General features: G+C 46.4%; 1 long non-coding RNA gene across 1 annotated transcript; it reads left to right on the top strand.

The window, feature by feature from the left end:
• The first annotated feature begins 6 nt into the window (after positions 1-6).
• LOC144614908 (uncharacterized) lies at positions 7-3,962 on the top strand. Its single transcript, XR_013553212.2, has 2 exons — positions 7-263; positions 3,512-3,962. It is a non-coding gene; the product is annotated as an uncharacterized LOC144614908 (long non-coding RNA).
• The last annotated feature ends 14,419 nt before the right edge of the window (positions 3,963-18,381 follow it).

Raw genomic sequence — 18,381 nt, 5'->3', positions numbered from 1 at the left:
AGCATCTTCAGATTAGAGGATGCTGCAGTGACCACCTCCCCCCAGTCCTAGACGATCTGGAGGGAAGGAAGGACACATGACTTTTCAAACACCATCTGCTACAAGTGGATGGCAGAGTCTACGAAGAAGAAACGATATGTGTTTAGAGGTGGGGGTGAGGAAGAAGCAGACTGAGAGCAGGCTGGATCTTCTTACGCCAACTCAACACAGGAGGAATCTGTCCCGCGATTCATGTGATGTCGGCCTCTAGAGAAGAACACTGGGTGAGTGGTTAGAAACATAAAAATCAGAGCTGGGGAAGCCTTCTGATTAAAATGGGCGGCCAGGTGACCTGAGTGTGGCATCAGCTGAAAAATTCATCTCCAGTCCCCGGCCTATTAAAGACCAAGGGTGGAAATTAACCTCACTTAGCACAATGATTAAGCTGCTGTCAATGGAGCCCTTTTCCACTAGTGCTAAAAACTTACTGATTTTTCTTTTCTTTAATTGGATTAAAATGAAGGAAACCCAAGACCTCGGGGGAAGGAAAGCTGAGCAGAAACCATACACTCTAGGGGCTCCGGGCTCCAACAATCATGCCGTTTCAGGTGTCAGAGGGCTGTGTGCGCCTTTGATGCTCAGGCTCAGCAAGCTGGGTACCTGAGTCTCAGTACTAGAAGCCAAACTCTGCTAGCCTGTGGTCCAAAATGGACTTGTTTCAAACCCTAGTGACCACCAGAACCAGAGAGAGAAGTTAGGGTGTCCTTCGGGACAGGTAGTTTCAGCCTATCGCTAAAAGACTTACGACATTAAGTCTTTAGACATTAGGTACCTCTGGCTAGCGATGAGCACCCAACCACATTTGTCTTCTCACTGGCTTCAGGCCTTCCCACATCTCTCTCGTTTCTGGAGAAGGCCTCTATTCTGCTTTCATTACCCTGTCTTGGGGTGAGAGTCCTGAAGAGGACCCCCTGTGCCAACACAAGCCTATATAGTATCTCTGAGTCAACCAGAAAAGGTGCCCATCTAGGTGGACATAGTCGCTTGTCCATACTGTTTATTGACCATGTTTGTGCAGAGAGAACAGTGGCCCTTCATGAGAGTGACGATGGGGGTAGGGGGGATCAGACACAACCCTGACGGAGCACTCTTTGGTAAGCAGAAGGCAAGCTGGATTCCAGCCGTCCCTTCCTGCCTCAGTTGGGTGTCCTGGGGGAGGGAACAATCGGCATAACCCTAAGGGGCGGCCCTCATGACAACCCAGGAAGCAAGGGAACAGAATAGGATGCCTCAAGACAAGGCACCAGGGCTACAAGTGAAGGAGGAAGTGTCCTTTACTTTTTTAGAAAAAGTTTATTTATTTTGAGACAGAGAGGGAGAGAGCAAATGCTTCTCTCTGTCTCTCGCTCTGTCTCTCTCTGTCTCTGTCCATCTGTCTCTCAAATGGTGAATTTATTGCAGAATAGAAACTAATTGTTCTCCTCTTCCTAAGCATTTTTCCTTCCTGCATGTTGCCTCTTCTTTAATATCCTAAAAAAGCATTACCACGCGAGTAGGTTTCAGCCAGCATAATCGGGAGCCCTTTCTGGGGTTTGCCAGATGCTAATCCCATACTCGTGAGCACCAGTTAAAAATTTAAAGCTGTTGTTCATCTCCCTCAACCTCCACCCATCTGCACGCCTCCCTTCTTCTGTGGGAATACAAGTCTTAGTAAGGAAACTGGATCTGGGGAGTCCCTCCTGAGCATTCCTCAGTGCCTTTTTTGAGCTGACTTAGCCTGTGTCATCACCTGGGATGAGTTCTTTGTGTATTTCTTCTGTCCCTACCCACCTGAGGACACAGGCCAGTCAGGGCCCTTCTCCAGCACTGGCAACATCCCCTTAGCTAATGTGGATTCAACAAACTACAGTCTCTGGGCTGAGTCTGGGCTGCTGCCTGTTTATCTCTCTCTCTGTCTTTCTCTCTGCCCCTTTCCCCCACTCATGCACTCTCTCAATCTCTCTAAAATTAAAAAAAAAATTGTATACAATTCAAATTTCACTGGCAGAGCAGAACAATCACAACAGCGATGTGATTATTTACAGCCCCAATTATTTACTCTCTGGCCTTTTCTGGCGAAAAGTTTGCCAACCCTGAGCCAACTAACTGAGCTCTGGGTCATGGAGGGAGAACCCTACCAGGCTTGTTTTCTAGGCTCGGTCGGCCCTCGGAAAGCAATAAACCAGGAATACGAATCCCACTGGAGCCTGGGGTAGGAGATCAGCCTGAAATGGGATAGGGATTTCTGCACATAAGTTCTAGAAATGCATTGTTGGTGGGCACATGACAGATGCAACCCTCTCCCTCCCCAGTCCAGGGTCTTTGATTCATGGGACTGTGGTTGCACCCCATGTCTCCTCTGTAGGTCAGGTTGTCAAAGAGGCTTCTACGGCCAATGGCAATGCGGCGTGTCTGGATTAAGACTCTGTTAGTGATTAGTTCATTCCTGATTACTGTGAAATATTCAGGACCCATTTGCTCTTATAAGTCAAACAAAACCCACAAGGAAAACAGCTAATCATTACAAGAATACCATTTCCCTCCTTATGTCTGCTTCGTCCCTATCTAACTCCAAATGAGCCTTTGGTTGCTGAGTGCAATTCAATGACTGACTCCTGCGGGTCTCAATCTTGGCTATGGAGCACATTTTTTGGGGGGTGGGGGTGGGGTGAGGGGTGGAGCTTTAAAAAAATACAGATGCCTAGGCCTCACTCATAAGAGATTCTGGTTCTGTGGTCCTCCGTGGAGACCGGTCATTTGCATATTCGAAGACTGAGAACTGTTTTCCTTAGAGGTGTCAGAAAGGTCCAGAAGAAACATACCCTGCCCCTTTCGTTCCTCTATCCTCTGCTTCGGTTCTATTCCATTAGTGCATTGAGGGTGCCTTGAGAACTTACTAGAAGTCAGGCCCTGTGCTAGGTCACACGGGCACCAAGGTCAATAAGACACTGCTCCTGCCTCTTGAGAACCTATAGTCCGAGCAGGGGTGGGCGGGGCGGTGGGGGGTCAGGGCCCACCTGAACACTCGCCCGTTACGTGCTCTGTTGGGTCATGCTGCCAGTGCCATGAGAAGCCAAACTGGGGTTGCCCCAGGTGCTGTGACCCACGGCAGAGGGCCTGTGCCTACTTTTTAAACCCACATTCACCCAGATGGGCTCTCAACTGGTTGGGCTGCTCCGTCATGCTGCCCCTCTCCGGAGATCTGTCACCTCTCCTACGGCCAGGCTCACAGGGACGCCTGTAATTCTAGGGAAGAGGGATGGTCTAGGGAGACCGGCGAGCTCCCCCTCCAAACGGAAAGAGTCCCCTCTGCCTCACCCTGCCCCTCATGCAAGGGGCCGGAAGGGACGATGAGGTCTGCACGCAGCTGTCGATTCAGCGGATGATGTACGAGCGCTGGTGTGGTTTTCCATGGACGGGCGATATTGGCCCCATGGCGATCAGCTGGGGATGATACATACTTTCTTCTTTTCTTTTCTCTTTTTGTTATCAGTAAGCGAAGCAGATCCGCTGCCAGGGTGACAGAGGGACGAGATGTGGACTGACAAGGTGCCCGAATATATATTTTTCTGAACTATGATGAATTTTTTTTTTTTTCCGCGGAGCCAGTGTTCTGACCACTGTCCCACGTTGACACTTTTATTATCTGTAGCTCAATTTCATGGAGCAGATTTGGTTTTCTTTTCCGATCGCAAGATTCTTTCAAAACAAATCAGCCTCACTCTCTGGTGGTAGCTTCGTTTTGTTCCTCTTCCTGGGAGGACGTTCCTTGAGGACAGAATTCATGTAGCTCTGTGTAGAATAAAATCATTCATTTTTTTTTTTCCCATGAAGCCTCTTTTTTCATTCCCCTTGCTTCCACAAATAACCCAGGCCTTCTTCTTTTTTTTTTTTTTATTATGAGAATAACAAAAGTAAATAAATAAAAGGTGATATTTATTGAACGCAACTCTGTAACAGGCACCTTCCGTTTGGCTCTCGACACATAATGGCTTTTGTTCATCACAGCAGCCCTATCAGGACAGTGCTCATATTATCCTCATCATACAAAGCAACAAAGGCAGACCCAGAGAGATCTAGGAAGTACCTTGCCCAAGATCATAAGTTCATAAATGGCAGACTCAGGATTCAAACTCGAGTCCTTCTGGCTCCCAAGCCTGCACTCCTAACCTCCTTCGGACACTAGTCCTCCAGATATAACCTTAGCTTTACTCCTTGGACACTGAAAGCATCTAACACAAAAGGGGACAGAGGAGGAGTTGTGCATATGGTCTCCTTACATTGTGCTTTTCCTCAGAATTCGTAACGGAGGGAATTGCGATTGGTCATGGGGACAAGGACACACCACACAGCTCAGGATGAAGCTACTGAGGCTCCCTCCCTGAAGACCCCGTGATGCCTCCAGCTTGGGTCTTATTTGGTGGGGGGAGGGGGGGCACATGATAGCCCCACTGCCTGCAATCTGTCTAGTTAGGACGACAATGTGAATTTGATAAACTCTTCAACTGGCTTTATTGGCTATACATACTTGGCGATGGCTTATGGAGAGGAATAGGAAGCTTTTATCAACACAGAGACACTCAACCTCATTAGGTCTGTAGCTGTGATCAATTCATTATGTGCTCTCACCTGAAATTAAAAGCTGTGAGTTATCAAAGCAAGGGTGAGGACGAAGATATAGGATAGTACCTCTGAGATGCCATTAAATAGCCAAGAATATCCCATCAATTTCTCCAGGGAGGACTTCCTCTTTCCCCCCACTTCCCCCTCGTGGCTTTGCTTACTCACATTCTAGCAAGTTACAGCCTGGACATTGCTTACCTGTCTCTGTCACACAAGCTTATTAAAGGTAGTGCTGAACTTCCAGGCACTCGCTGCCCAATCATCTTCTGTGGAGCTCGGACAATGGTTAATCGCCGAGACAAGGGAAGGAAGAGGTGCCAAACCACCTACATGACCGACCTCAAATGGTACCTCCCTCCACCTAAGTCACTTAGCCTCATTTACTCCACGCATCCATTCATTTATCCACCAAACCTTTATTCAGTTCAACATACACTGAACATCTCCTGTAGGCCGGGCTCTTCGCTAGGCATACAAAGTAGATAAGAAATGGTCCCTACGCTCAACATGCTCACAGTTGAGTGGAGTTGACAAGCAATCAAAAAACTGTTATAATTCAATGTGGTTAGGGCCATATAGAACACTCTGGGAGCTCCTGGCAGGAAGGTGAAGTGTCAGTAGGGCATCCTAGGTAGAAAGAATGGGCTGTGCAGGAGTGCCTGGGTGGCTCAGTTGGTTAAGCGTCTAACTTCTGTTCAGGTCGTGATCTCATGGTTCCTGAGTTCGAGCCCCGTGGTGGGCTCTGTGCTGACAGCTTGGATCTTGGAGCCTGCTTTGGATTCTGTCTGTCTGTCTGTCTGTGTCTCTCTCTCCCCCTCCCCCACTTTCACTCTGTCTCTCTCAGCTTCTCTCAAAAATAAATAAACATTAAAGGAAAAATTTTAAAAAGAATTATCTGTGTAAAGACTTACAAAAATGAGAGAAAACAAACACAAAGGGGCAGAAAGTCCCTATTTTTTGCTATTTTAAACGCTCATTTTCTTCTAGTATCTGGCAGCCTAACACTTCTTTCCGAGGTCCTAGGGGCGAATTTTGATTTGTTTAAGTCAATCCCATTTTCCACTGCTAGTGATCAGTCAAGGAAGGTATGGGTAAGAGACGATGTCCTGGTCAATGATGAGAAGTCTACTGTGGCTTCTGGGGATGTTTTTCACACTTGTAAAAAGAATTGCAGACAGTGACAAGCCCCTTTAGCCTTTGAACTTTATTGCATGAGGATATGATGCTAAGAGCTTCTGGAGCCATTTTTCAGATCTGAGAGGGGATTCTAAGAAAATTGCGGAGAAGCTGACACAAAGCCCAGACATCACTGAGCTGCTAAATTAACCAACTTTGGCACCATTTATTTGATATGGGGGATAATAAATGTCCTTATTAGTAGACAAGTTTTAATTGGTTTTTCTGTTACTTGCAGCCTGTAGAGCCCTACTTGACGGAGCAGGTGTGAGAAACCACCCCATAGGACACTACCGACACACACACACACACACACACACACACACACGCACGCACACTCACTCTTACCTCACTGTCTTTGCCACCGCAGATGCCTCCCTACCAACTCCACGTCCTACACATTCCATCAGACCCACCTCAAATGTCACCTCCCTCCATGCAAACCAGTATGATTCTCCTTCCTATCTGACTTCATACCCTTTTATAGAAGGCAATGGTCACATTCTTGCTTTGCAATGATTTCTGTGCTGATCTGCGTCCTACTACTAGATTGGAAGCTCTCTGAGGATAGAGACAACGTCTTATACTTTTTTTTTTGCAACCCCCGAAGTGCTTTTCCAGTGTCTGACCCCAGTAGATGCTCGAGGAATTAAATGGGTTGGAAGGGGGACCTGGGAGAAGTGAGATATAAGCAGAGGAAAAGCTGCGGAATGGTGAAATACAAACTTACAGGGAGACCCATCTAAGCAGAGGCATAAGGCCTGGGAACCTCTAATATCAGGGCATGGGGAATTGTCATGTTTAGAAAGGCATGTTGAATGGCACCTGGGTAAAACACTTGGTTAAGCATCTGACTCTAGATTTTGGCTCAGGTCATGATCTCATAGTTCGTGAGTTCAAGTCCCACATCATGCTCCGTGCTGATAGTGCAGAGGCTGTTTGGGATTCTCTCCTTGTTTCTCAACCCCTCCCCTGCTGGCTCTCTCTTCTCTCTCCCTTTCTCTCAAAGTAAATAAATAAAATTTAAAAAAAAAATAAAAAGAAGGCCATGTCACGTGGCACCTTAGGTTAAAGCTGTGAAAGGGTTTCTGGACCCAATTTCACTGTGTGTGTGTGTGTGTGTGTGTGTGCGTGTGCGTGTGTGTGTGTGCACGCACACTTAGGCTTATGTGTAGGCTTTCCCACAGCAACAAGCAATTCTCCACACCAACAGGACATCCTACAATTCAACTCAACACTGAAGAACGCTACCTGGAGATAGTTGCAGACTCCATAGGCTAAGGGTTTAGTCCCTTGAGACTGCATCACCTTCACCTCACTTCGGATGCCTGTCACAAGCCCAGGTTGTCACCTGTGCTTCTGATCAACTGGCTATAAATCAGAGGTTCCCAGGACTTCCTCTTCAGGTTCAATTAATTTTCTAGAGCGGCTCACAGGACTCAGAGAAACAATTTACTTACTAGATGACCTGTTTATTATAAAAGGCTATTATCCAGGAACAGCCAGATGGAAGAGAAGCACAGGGCAAGGTATGTGGGGGAGGCATGCAGCTGTCATACTCTCAAAGCATGCCATTCTCCCCAAATCTTTATGTGTTCACCAACCTGGAAGCCCTCTAAGTCCCCTGTTTTGGGGTTTTTATAAAGGCTTAATTCTATACGCATGATTGATGAACTCACTGTCCATTGGTGATTGATCCAACCATCACCCCCTCCCCCCTCCCTAGAAATCAGGGGGTGGGACTGAAATGTCCAACATTCTGTTAATGGTTGCTTCTCTGGCAACCAGTCCCATCCTTAGGTGTTTTGCAAAAGTCACCTTCATTAACATAAACCGGGTTGTTTGTGGAAAGGAGCGTGGTATGAACATCAAGATACCCAGTTCACCTTTTTGGCTATGGAGTGGTTTCAGGATGTGAGGACAAGAGACCAAATATCATAATGAAACCAGCCCCCATTGCTCCTCATGAAATTCCAAGGAACTGGGATCCAGAAACTGTGGAAGAAGACCAAAGATATCTGATAAAAGTATTTTGGTTATCTGAGTGACCAAATACACACACACACACACACACACACACACACACACACACACATATTTCTTATAAATCACAATATTGTAGGCTGATGGCACCACGTTGGGTCCAAGTGGACAGCTGAGGATGAGGGAACTCTGAAGCCGAAAAAATAAGAAGCACAGAGATAAATCCATACGTATAAACTTACAGCTCATCTCCAATAATGTCTTTGCACCTCAATAATGTAGGCAAGAGGGCCTGACTTTGAAATCAGGAATGGTCGCTCTGATGCATACCTAACAGGTAAGATGGTGGGCGAATAGAAGCATCGCTCATTGCCAGGTTCTGCTCAACAGGCCTTGGGTGCTATGACATCACCTTACAACAGCTGCCCGGAGAGAGGAGCAGCTCCTCTCCTGGTTCATGCTACTGTGGCTTTCAAAATTCAAGAAGGTGTGGGAGCTGCAAAGAAAGTGGTAAAATATATTTGCAACTGAGCGAATTTCAGAACTTCTTGTGACTCTCGAGGCTGCCGGGGAGTGGGCCAGACATGACACAAGGGTAGGTGTGGAAGATGCTGCTTCTACGATCTGAGCTGGACATGAAAAAAATGAGGATGTGAGAGGTTTGAGTTTTATTTTGGGTGGAAAAATGAGAAAGCAAAACTTCTTATTCCAGAGCTTGAAATATAAGAGAGGCGCTGGGGTGTGGGTACTGAGAAACTTTTGGCTGGTGGATCCTTTTATTCTGGGTAGACCAGAGAGTTCGTGTGCATCCTTTCTTTTTACATTTGTCATTTTCTCCTTTGTTTTCCTTCTGTCTCTCCTCCTTTTCTCCTCTCTCCCTTCCCAAAATGCATGGCTCCTATATCTGTGAGGCAGTGCAGTGGCCTCAACTGGACGAATTAGTGGCCCAGTCAATTTATGTCTGCATCCACTTATAAGAAAGTTCGTGTGGGAGCCAGCTCAGAGTTGTGGAAGTAGGCTAGGGGGTGTCCAAATTGAAAACTCAGTTTGGCCTCTCAAAGTATGCCTCGTTTATGCTAGCACTTTCCATGATGTATTTGGCTCTTGGTGGCGAATATCTGTGTCTTTGCTGGACGGATGGACGTGCCAATAGACAGACCTGATGAAAGACCACAGAAAATGATTGCTAAGTAAAACGTGTAATATGGGAAATAACAATCTTGCGCTCTCCTACAAGAACTGGGAGACAGCCCTCCTTATTTTATAAAGCCCACAGGATTAGAAGTCAAATTCGAGTCTAACTGCTCAGACGTAGCCCTTGGCTGAGCGTGTCACTTCTCCTCCCTGGACCTCATCCTCTTTACCTATAAAGTGAAGGCACTGGACCGAACGATCCCTCAAATCCCTTCCAGGCATTTTACATGGTATTTCTGTGATTCCTAACTACATACTCCTAGGCTTACAAGGTCATAATGACTGCAGGCAACATTAAAACCCTCATAGTGTACGTGTTTCCTCCAGGGAACCTGGGCCCCTGGTGATTCATGGAGAACCCACAGGCTCTAGATATTCTGGGCCACAGAGAAGGACTCTGCTGCCCCTTGACCCAGGCTGAGGTGAAGCTCCGTATGAATTTTTTTTTATAAAGAGAAATGTTTTATCTGCTAGGCATGTAGCCAGTCAGTGATGTTGAGTGGCCTTAACTTTGTGCTGATACCCTGAAACCCAGGGGTCAAATAGGAGCCATACGTCAAAATGTCGCACGATCCTTAAGCTGTCATTAATTTTTTTCGCCATGTTTAGAAAAATGGCCATTGCCCTTCCAAATACCTTGCCCCATCTGCTGCTCTCACCCCCATAATTGCATCCAAAGGATGCCTCTATCATGTATCCATCCCAGCTCATCTCCTTTTCACTCCACAGCACATTCCACCTCTCTTTTCCTCAAATTCTCAGCTTCCTGTGTTCCATGGAATTGAATCTAAGTGGAGTTCTGCTCACTCGATTATCTAGTTGTCATCCAGCCTGCAATCCGGGTCTGATTGCATAATGTTCCGGGTTTGCAAGCCAGTGCTGCTTTGTGACTGTAGCTTGTTTACGTTTCATATGAAACACGCGTATACACAAACATCAAGCAATTCACGTTGTGTTTATTTTAAGTGCCGATGTAAACCCACAACTAAAAACCAATAGTTGGCTTGAGCCTGAACCAGGAACCCAGCTCCAAGGTGCACCCAGAAAGTAGCCTTGCCTCTGCCTTCAGCATCTGGGACAATCCTCTCCTCTCCCTCAGAGCCCAGAAACCACAAACGACCATTGCCATCCGGGGACGGGAAGGGACCACAACTTCTCCGGGGCCTACTTGTCTGCACACAAAGCCCATCATTCTCGGCTACAATATTTGTCCAAGGGCCAAAAAGAGCAAAGAGGAACAAACTGGCAACTCCCATCTGCAGCACACTCTACAATTTGCAAAGTACTTTCACAGGGCTTGTCTTTGGGAGGTGTTATTCCCACCCTGTAAGGGTACACAGACGATCTCCTTTGTGTGGGGAGGAAACCAGGGCCCGGAGAGTTTAACTCATTTTTTCAAGGTTTCCTAGTTATTGAACGATGAATTCGGAATTTAAGCCCATAGTTGCCTCCATGGGGGTGGAGGTTGGAGCGGGGGGCGGTGAGTCCATGGAATTTCCATGGTATAGAAATGCTGTGATAAAGAAATATGGACTTTAGGAGAGACTGATGATCATTTTACCTGGATTTATTGAACTAAATATTAGTATGCCTTAGAGATCAATGATCCTAAGAAGTCTACTATGACTGGTAATTAGAGGCTACAACATATAAGCTTTCTTTTATTTATCCACTTATTCAACAAATACTTTTAGAATCCACTTTCACTTCAAGGTTTCATGCCAGTTGTGTGTGTGTGTGTGTGTGTGTGTGTGTGCGCACACACACCCTCCTACACACCTCCCTATTTGTCCACACGTGTGCTACTGTTCCGTTTCCACCTCTAGTGGGCCTTTGTTCCAGCCAAGACCTCATAAAACCTTTCCAAGTTACTGCTCAAGGAGTGCTCTACCAAGGGCTACGAGGAAGTAGCTTAAAGGGTCTTCAAGACCCCTGAGTAAGGAGATTCCAGGACTGGATGGTACCATCACCTCCTTAAGATCCCCTAGTGTCCCCCTTCACCTCTCCCTGGGAGCAGCGCTCTTAGATTTCATTATCTGCAAACAAGGGCATTCCCCCCCACCCCCCCACCCCCAACCCAGCCCCTGCTCACTGTTTCATAGATTACAAGCCTGTCTTTGAGGCTGCAATACTAGTTGGTGGGTTCAAGGTATAATTCAGACTCTAAAGCCGCCGGTCAACACCGGGCCTCAGGAGGAAGGGTGAAACAAGACCAGGCAGCCAGGGAGGAGGAGTTCGGTGGGGGTGGAGGTGGGGAGAACAGGGCCTTCGGGTTCCGCTTTGTGCCTCAAGGAAGGTCAAAGACAGACCATTGTGCTTGCTCAGTGGCTTTCCTTTGGCTTGGTTCCTTTCGCAAATGCTTGACTGCCCGTGGGCAGAAGGGGTTGCTTCCTTGTTTGGGTCGTGTCTTCTTTGCGTTCTCAACAGCACCCATCTACAAAGAAGGGAAGAATAGTTTGTTGTCCTCGTCATGTCGTTGTTGTTGTTGTTTTCAAAAAAAAAAAAAAAAAAAAAAGAAGATTCTTTTGTTTCCTTTCTGGTTCTCTGCAGCTAGGAAACGGCCCTCGTGAAGAAGGATTTTTCAAGAAATGCCACATAATCCAAAGATAGGTCAGTCTACTTATCTCTGGCCCCACCAACTTTATGATCTAGGTTCTTTCCAGCATCTTGCCCACCACCAAAGAGCCACCTCAAACCTGGGTTCTAGAAAACCCATAAGCGGTCACCCTCATTAGGGGGGGTTGCTGTCCAGCACCACCGTAATTTATTTTTTAATTATAATGGGTAGAAACTTGGGTTTCTGAGCTTTCGCTGATGCTGCTAATTCTTGGCAGCCACAAGGGAGAATTGGCAGGTTCGGTAACCCAAAGACAGGCGCTATGAAGATCTCTCCTCAGAATAGCACCAAAGAAGCAAATGATTTGTGATACTCAGAAGTAGTTGTGACTACTCAACTAGTTCAGGATTTACGTTGGGATTATTTCGTAAACAGATCATCACAGAAGAAAGTCTCGAAGGGAGAATAAGTGGGAAATAAGGGAAGGTGTCGCTCAACGGTGTCTGCCCGAACCCCGGGGCTGGGCTGAGTCCATGCGACCTTGACAGAGCATCAAGGCATGGCATTGGATGGTGAGTTTAGGTCCATTAGAGCAAACGACATGTGGTTTTCATGTTGCAACAGATTTACTAGATGCTGTCTATTTGGTGTGGCTCGCTAGATGGAATTTTAAGCTTAAAAAATGGGAAAAAAATCAATTATTAACAAAGAGTCTGACGTATTGGTAGAAGCAGCCATCCAACCTCGCATACAGGTGGTTGAAACTCTCAGATGTTGGATTATAACACGTACTGGTGAAGTCTGGGATCGCATCGCATCATGGATTTTATTCTTTCGTGTAGTCAATATGTGCACTCAACATTTCGTAAGCAACTACTACGTGCCTGACACTCTTCTGAGGCTACATGGTAAATAAAGATTGACATATTTCCTATTCTAACGGAAAGCACATCAATTGAAGAGAGACAGATAATAGCCAAATAAATAGGATTATTTCAGATAGTGGTAAATGCTATAAAAATGACAAAACTTGGCAATGTAATGGTAAAAACAGCCATGGGGTCAAGTGTGAGACTCCTTTATCTTGGGTAGTTCGGGAAGATCTGACATTTGAACTGAGACATTTGAATTGAGACCAAGCTAAGAAAAGGTGAACCATATAGAGACTGACAGGAACAACATTTCAGGAAGACGGGAGCATCAGATGCAAAGGCCCTTCAATGGGAACTCATGTGATGTGTTTGAGAAGAGAGAGGTGGCTGGGGGGACCGAGGAGGAGAAAGCCTGAGGGACTGGTATAAGACAAGACCAAATTAGGGGCGCCTGAGTGGCTCAGTCGGTTAAGCAGCTGACTTCTGCTCAGGTCATGATCTCACAGCTCGTGAGTTCGAGCCCCGTGTCCGGCTGTGTGCTGACAGCTCAGAACCTGGAGCCTGCCTCGGATTCTGTGTCTCCTTCTCTCTCTGCCCCTCCCCTGCTCATGTCCTCTGTCTCTCTCTCCCTCTCAAAAATAAATAAACGTTAAAAAAAAAAAGACAAGCCAAATTGGAACTAGGACTTTGGATTTTAAGTGTCTTGGGAAACAAGCAGGTGGTTTTAAGAAAGTGGGAAGATATTATTTCAGGTTCAAGACCATCACTTAGGCTGCTATGGGGAATATACCGGCAAAGCGGAGCAGCCAGGAGGCTGGGCAGCTGAGCAGGCAGAGATGAGGGGTCATTACCAACAGTAGCAAGAGATCCCTTCCGAGAGAGGTAAGAGGATGTTTTTAAGGATTTCCAAATTATGGAATTATCGCAGGTGTTACCACTGTATTATTTCTGAATTGGGAAACTAATACTCAAATTAAGTACTTTCCTAACAGTGAATACTTAGCATCAAACTCAACTCTGTCATCAACATCCCCCCACAAACTGACCCCCAATTCTTTCCCAAAGTAGGTATGTTTTGTCCATAGTACAGCGATTAAGAGTTTAAACTCAAAAATCAAATAGGCCTGCTTTCTTTTGAGAGGGAGGGAGAGAGAGAGAGAGACAGACAGACAGACAGACAGAGAGAACGCACGCATGGGAGGGAAGGAGGGGCAGAGAGAGAGGGAGAAAAGAGAATCCCACGCAGGCTCCATGCTGCTAGCACAGAGCCTGATGTGGGACTTGATCCCATGAACCACCTGAGCCGAAATCAAGTCTGGTTGCTTAACCGACCGAGCCACCCAAGCACCTCCAAATGGGTCTGTTTTCAAATTTTGGCGATGTCCTGAGATGTTTGACAAATCGTTACATTTCCTGATTTGCAATTTTATTAGCTGAAAATGGGATTAATGAAAGTACCAACCTCACCGTTGTCGTGGGGCTTAACTGAGGTCACGTATGCAGACAGCCTGGTCGCAGACACATTACAAGTTCTTAATGCATATTAACTGATATTGGTTTTAATACTTCTTCCAGGTGGAGAGAGATGCCTTGCTCCTATAGTCCGATTTGTAAGACACATACGTGTCTTGTCTGACTTGTATCTTCATAGAGAAATCTTAAGATTTCCAGATATGTAGGTTTTCACTTTTTCTCATTTTTAAGTACAATTGACATAATCATCTGTACATATTTAAAGTTTATAACTTTTTTGGGGCTCCTGGGTGGCTTGGTCGGTTAAGCGTCCGACTTCGGCTCAGGTCATGATCTCACGGTCCGTGAGTTCGAGCCCCGTGTCGGGCTCTGTGCTGACAGCTCAGAGCCTGAAGCCTGTTTCAGATTCTGTGTCTCCCTCTCTCTCTGCCCCTCCCGTGTTCATGCTCTGTCTCTCTCTGTCTCAAAAATAAATAAATGTTAAAAAAAAATTTAAAAAAAGTATTAAAGTTTATAACTTTTTTATAATGTAAGTTTTGATGTAAGTATATACTTAGAAAGCCATCACCACGATCAAGATGATGAACATATTTTCTATCTCCCAAAGTTTCTTCGTGTTCTCCTGTGCCACCTCCCTGCTACTCTCTGTCCTTCCCATGCCAGTCCCAGCAACCACTGATCTGCTTCTGTCACTATAGATCGGTTTGCATTTCCTAGAATTGCTAGAAACGGAGTCGTACATTCAGTATTTTTTGTTCTTCTGGCTCCTTTTCTCTCAATGCAATTATTTCGAGATTCATCCATGATGTTTCCGTGTCAATAGTCCGCACCACAGCTTGTTTATCTGTAGCTTTTGATGGACATTTGGGGTGTTTCTAGTTTCTGACTCTTACAAATAAAGCTGCTGTGAGCATTCTTGTACAAGTCTTTGTGGGGACATGCGCTTTCCTTTCTCTTAGATAAACACGGAGAAGTCGCTGGCTGGATCTTGTGATCAGCATATGATTAACTTGGTCAGTAAGTGCCAAACTCTTTCCCAAGTGGTTGTATCATTTTCTACTGTCACAGCGCACGGGGGACTTCCTGTGGTCCGGGCACTAGGTCTGGTCAGTCTTCTAGATTTTAGCCCTTCTACTGGGTATGTAATGGCTTCCCATTGTGCTTTTAATTTGCAGTTTCGTAATGACGAATGACGTTAATTAAGCATCTTTGCATGCGCTTACTTCTTCTTCCAAACTCTTGAAATAGTTATTTACCTCCAAATTTCATTGGCTTTTATAGGCTCTAAGGTGGAACAACAGTTTAAGAGGACCTCACATCGCGACGCGTAGGACCCCCACTGCCTCGCCAGGCCCTTGAGGGCTCCTTACAACACCTCCCTTCGGCAGCATGTTGCCCCACGGATTATGCTCAAGGCATGTTCGTTAATTAATTATTCTTATTTCTACGCCTTCTTCCACGATGGCAGGGACCCTCCCATCTGTCTGTTTCGTTCACCGCTGAATTCCTCTCGCACAGCTCAGGGCCGAGAACACGGTAGGCCTGTGTATAATAAACGTTAATTAGACCAGTGAATGGAGGAACAAAAACTGAATGCTGCATAGGAAGAATGTGATATACAGAGACAACCCAGTCAGTGCCAGCACGGAGGCAAGGATCCAGATTTACAGTCACAGCCAGCCGAGGCCACTCTGCCAGCTTCCTCCTCTGGGCAGACATCTGTGCCACGGCTCCCCCAGACTTTTGTTCCTGTCTGTTTGGCACTGATCCCATTCGGGTGCTCTCCCGGGTGTCCTTGTCTCCACCAGAGAACTGCCTGGTTTCAGGTAAAAATCAACAGCTCCAGGGGCTCCTGGGTGGCTCAGTCGGTTAAGCGTCCGACTTGGGCTCTCAGGTCACGATCTCCCGGCCCATGGGTTCGAGCCCTGCGTCGGGCTCTGTGCTGACAGCTCAGAGCCTGGAGCCTGTTTCAGATTCTGTGTCTCCCTCTCTCTCTGGCCCTCCCCCGTTCATGCTCTGTCTCTCTCTGTCTCAAAAATAAATAAACGTTAAAAAAAAAAATCAACAGCTCCAAATCCCTCCTCATGCAGCCTTACTGTCCCGCTTACCACATTCTGCGTAATTCGTGATGTCAGAAATGCCTTCCATCTCCCGACTGAGAGCTTCTCGAGAATCGGTGGAAGGCGGTCTTATCAACCTTGTGACCCTCGTGGCCCCACTGTGGTATTAGATACAGAAGAACTCAGTAAATATTTATTGAATTAAATTGAATCCTGAGTCCCTCTAAATGATTCAAGATGTCACTGAAATATCCTTCACCACTCCAGAAGGCAGAACACACACACAAAATAGCCTGTGTTCCTGAAACATGAGTGGTTAAGGTTAGACTTAAGGAAACTTTTTTTTTGTTGGGTTAAAAACCCACACATATAATTTTATATTTGGCAGGTTTTGAAAATAGAAGCGTTTGGTCTGAAATGGTTTTGAATTGGTCCAAAGAAGAGACAGGGACACGGATGAGAGGACCTTTAAAAGTTGTTCGAAATGTGTTCAGATGTGTCACTGGGCCCTATTCGTAGGCAACATTCTCCATTAGCTCAAGTTCCAACCCCATGGAGCTGCCCGGGCCTTTAGAGTCCCCTGAGGTTCCTCCTAAGAACCGCGGACCCTGCCGCCCTGTCCCAAAGTTTATAGCCACTGCAGAGCTCAGGAACGGTGGCCTTGCATGGCAGGGAGGAGACAGGAGGCAGGTCTGCCAACCAGAGTTCCCTGGAGGATCCCAAGTAAAACCACCACCCAAGGCACGTCGCCTCCGTCACAACCTGTGCTGTGCAGTGTGGAAGAGGTTTATGGCGGCCTTGCCCCAGAGCCGTAAAGTTTATTCCTGCACATTAGCCCGTCCATTGTCCCCTGCCCTGCTGCCTCTTTCATCTTCTTTAGGTTGGCCTGTCAGGATCCCCTTCCAAAGGCAGACCCCACCGGGGTAGGACAGAGCTGCAGGAGAGGGGGGTCTGCTCTATCAATACCTTCAATAAAGGCACTCATGGGGCACCGACCTCACCCTGGCAGATCTTACATTGCTCATTATCTGTTGTGCTATGAGAGTCTAAATAATCTTGGTTCGCCTGCCTGTGCCCTGACTCTGAGGGTACTCTGAACGAACAAGAGGTAGGATAAATGCTAACAAAAGGAAACGTCCTCTCATTGGATGGCAAGTTGGGGGAGAGGGCGTTTGTGTCTGTATTCACAGTTTTATTTGCACGAGGCCCTGGGTTCCTTCCCAAGTCATGATCCCTGAATCCATAAGGCAATATTTGAATGCATTGAGGGAATAAGAGAAAGCAATCGTATTCTTACCCATAATATAGGGATAATAGGCCATCTTCTTCATGGCTTTTTTGAGGATTAAAAGAGAAAGGCCAAATAAGAGTTCCACAGAAAGACCAGCACCCAGAAAGGGAGCCATAAATGTCACGTTGAATCACTATCCACCATAACTATTAGATCCAACGTTCTAGGAAGTCAGTGGGTATGGGGAGAGGGAGAGGGGGGATACAAGAATAGAAGTCTAAATAAGACAACTGAGGACCCAATTCTTGCAGAGAAGCCGTGTAAAGTGGCAAAGAAAGTGCCAACATTGAGTGAGAGACAGACCTTCTATGTTATGGGAATGAAAGGCAAGTCAAGAGTCACCCCCCGCCCACATAGGGGATACACAATACATGTTGGTCCTTTTCTCTTCCTTCCTTCTTTTCACCTCATTGACTTGTTTCTCAACAGGAAATTCTTTCCGAAAGCAATTCATGATTCGTTTATCACTAGGCTCAAATCCCGCCGTTGGAGATCCTTTTTCAATCGTGACCGTTCTGGTTTCCAATCCCAGTTGTGCTGCTTATGAAGCGTATGGATTTGGGTATGCGACTTGGCCGTATGGAATCTTAGATTCCTCTTCCAATGAAATGAGGCGTTAGCATCTATATCAGAAGGTTATTAGGATAATTGTATGAGATAACGCACAAAAGGACGTAGCATACGGTGGCGCTCAAGAAATGGCACCTTGGTCGGTGCCCATACACATGCTCGGGTACAGGAGCGACTGCCAAACAATTACACTGGGTAGAATTTATGCAATTTTTACTAACCAAGAGGAAAAATAAGTTGCTTCATCCAAAACATTGACGAAGTGAGCTGTAAATGAAAGATGTTCACATCCCAGAGGAGGAGTGCCGGGGAGGGCACTTAGCTTTCTGTCTCTATTCCTGAAAATCTCTTTCATTGTCCCTTTGATGAAATGAAAAACATTCCTACCGACTGCCTGCAATACGACAGCCTATCCGGCTTGCTTTTGGCTTCTCCCTGAACTCTCGGAGACACTGCACACCCACTCTCCCGTACGTGGCCCTCATTTGGGGTCATTAGGCTCTTCTCTCCACAGCCACACACACACGGGTAGCTTGGGGCAATAGCTTATGACTTCTGAGAAGT

Source organism: Panthera onca, chromosome F1 (genome assembly GCF_046562875.1).
Source record: "Panthera onca isolate mPanOnc1 chromosome F1, mPanOnc1 haplotype 2, whole genome shotgun sequence".
Classification (NCBI taxonomy): Eukaryota; Metazoa; Chordata; class Mammalia; order Carnivora; family Felidae; genus Panthera; species Panthera onca.
The sequence above is the reverse complement of the archived record's forward strand: the minus strand, read 5'-3'. Positions and strand labels throughout refer to the sequence as shown.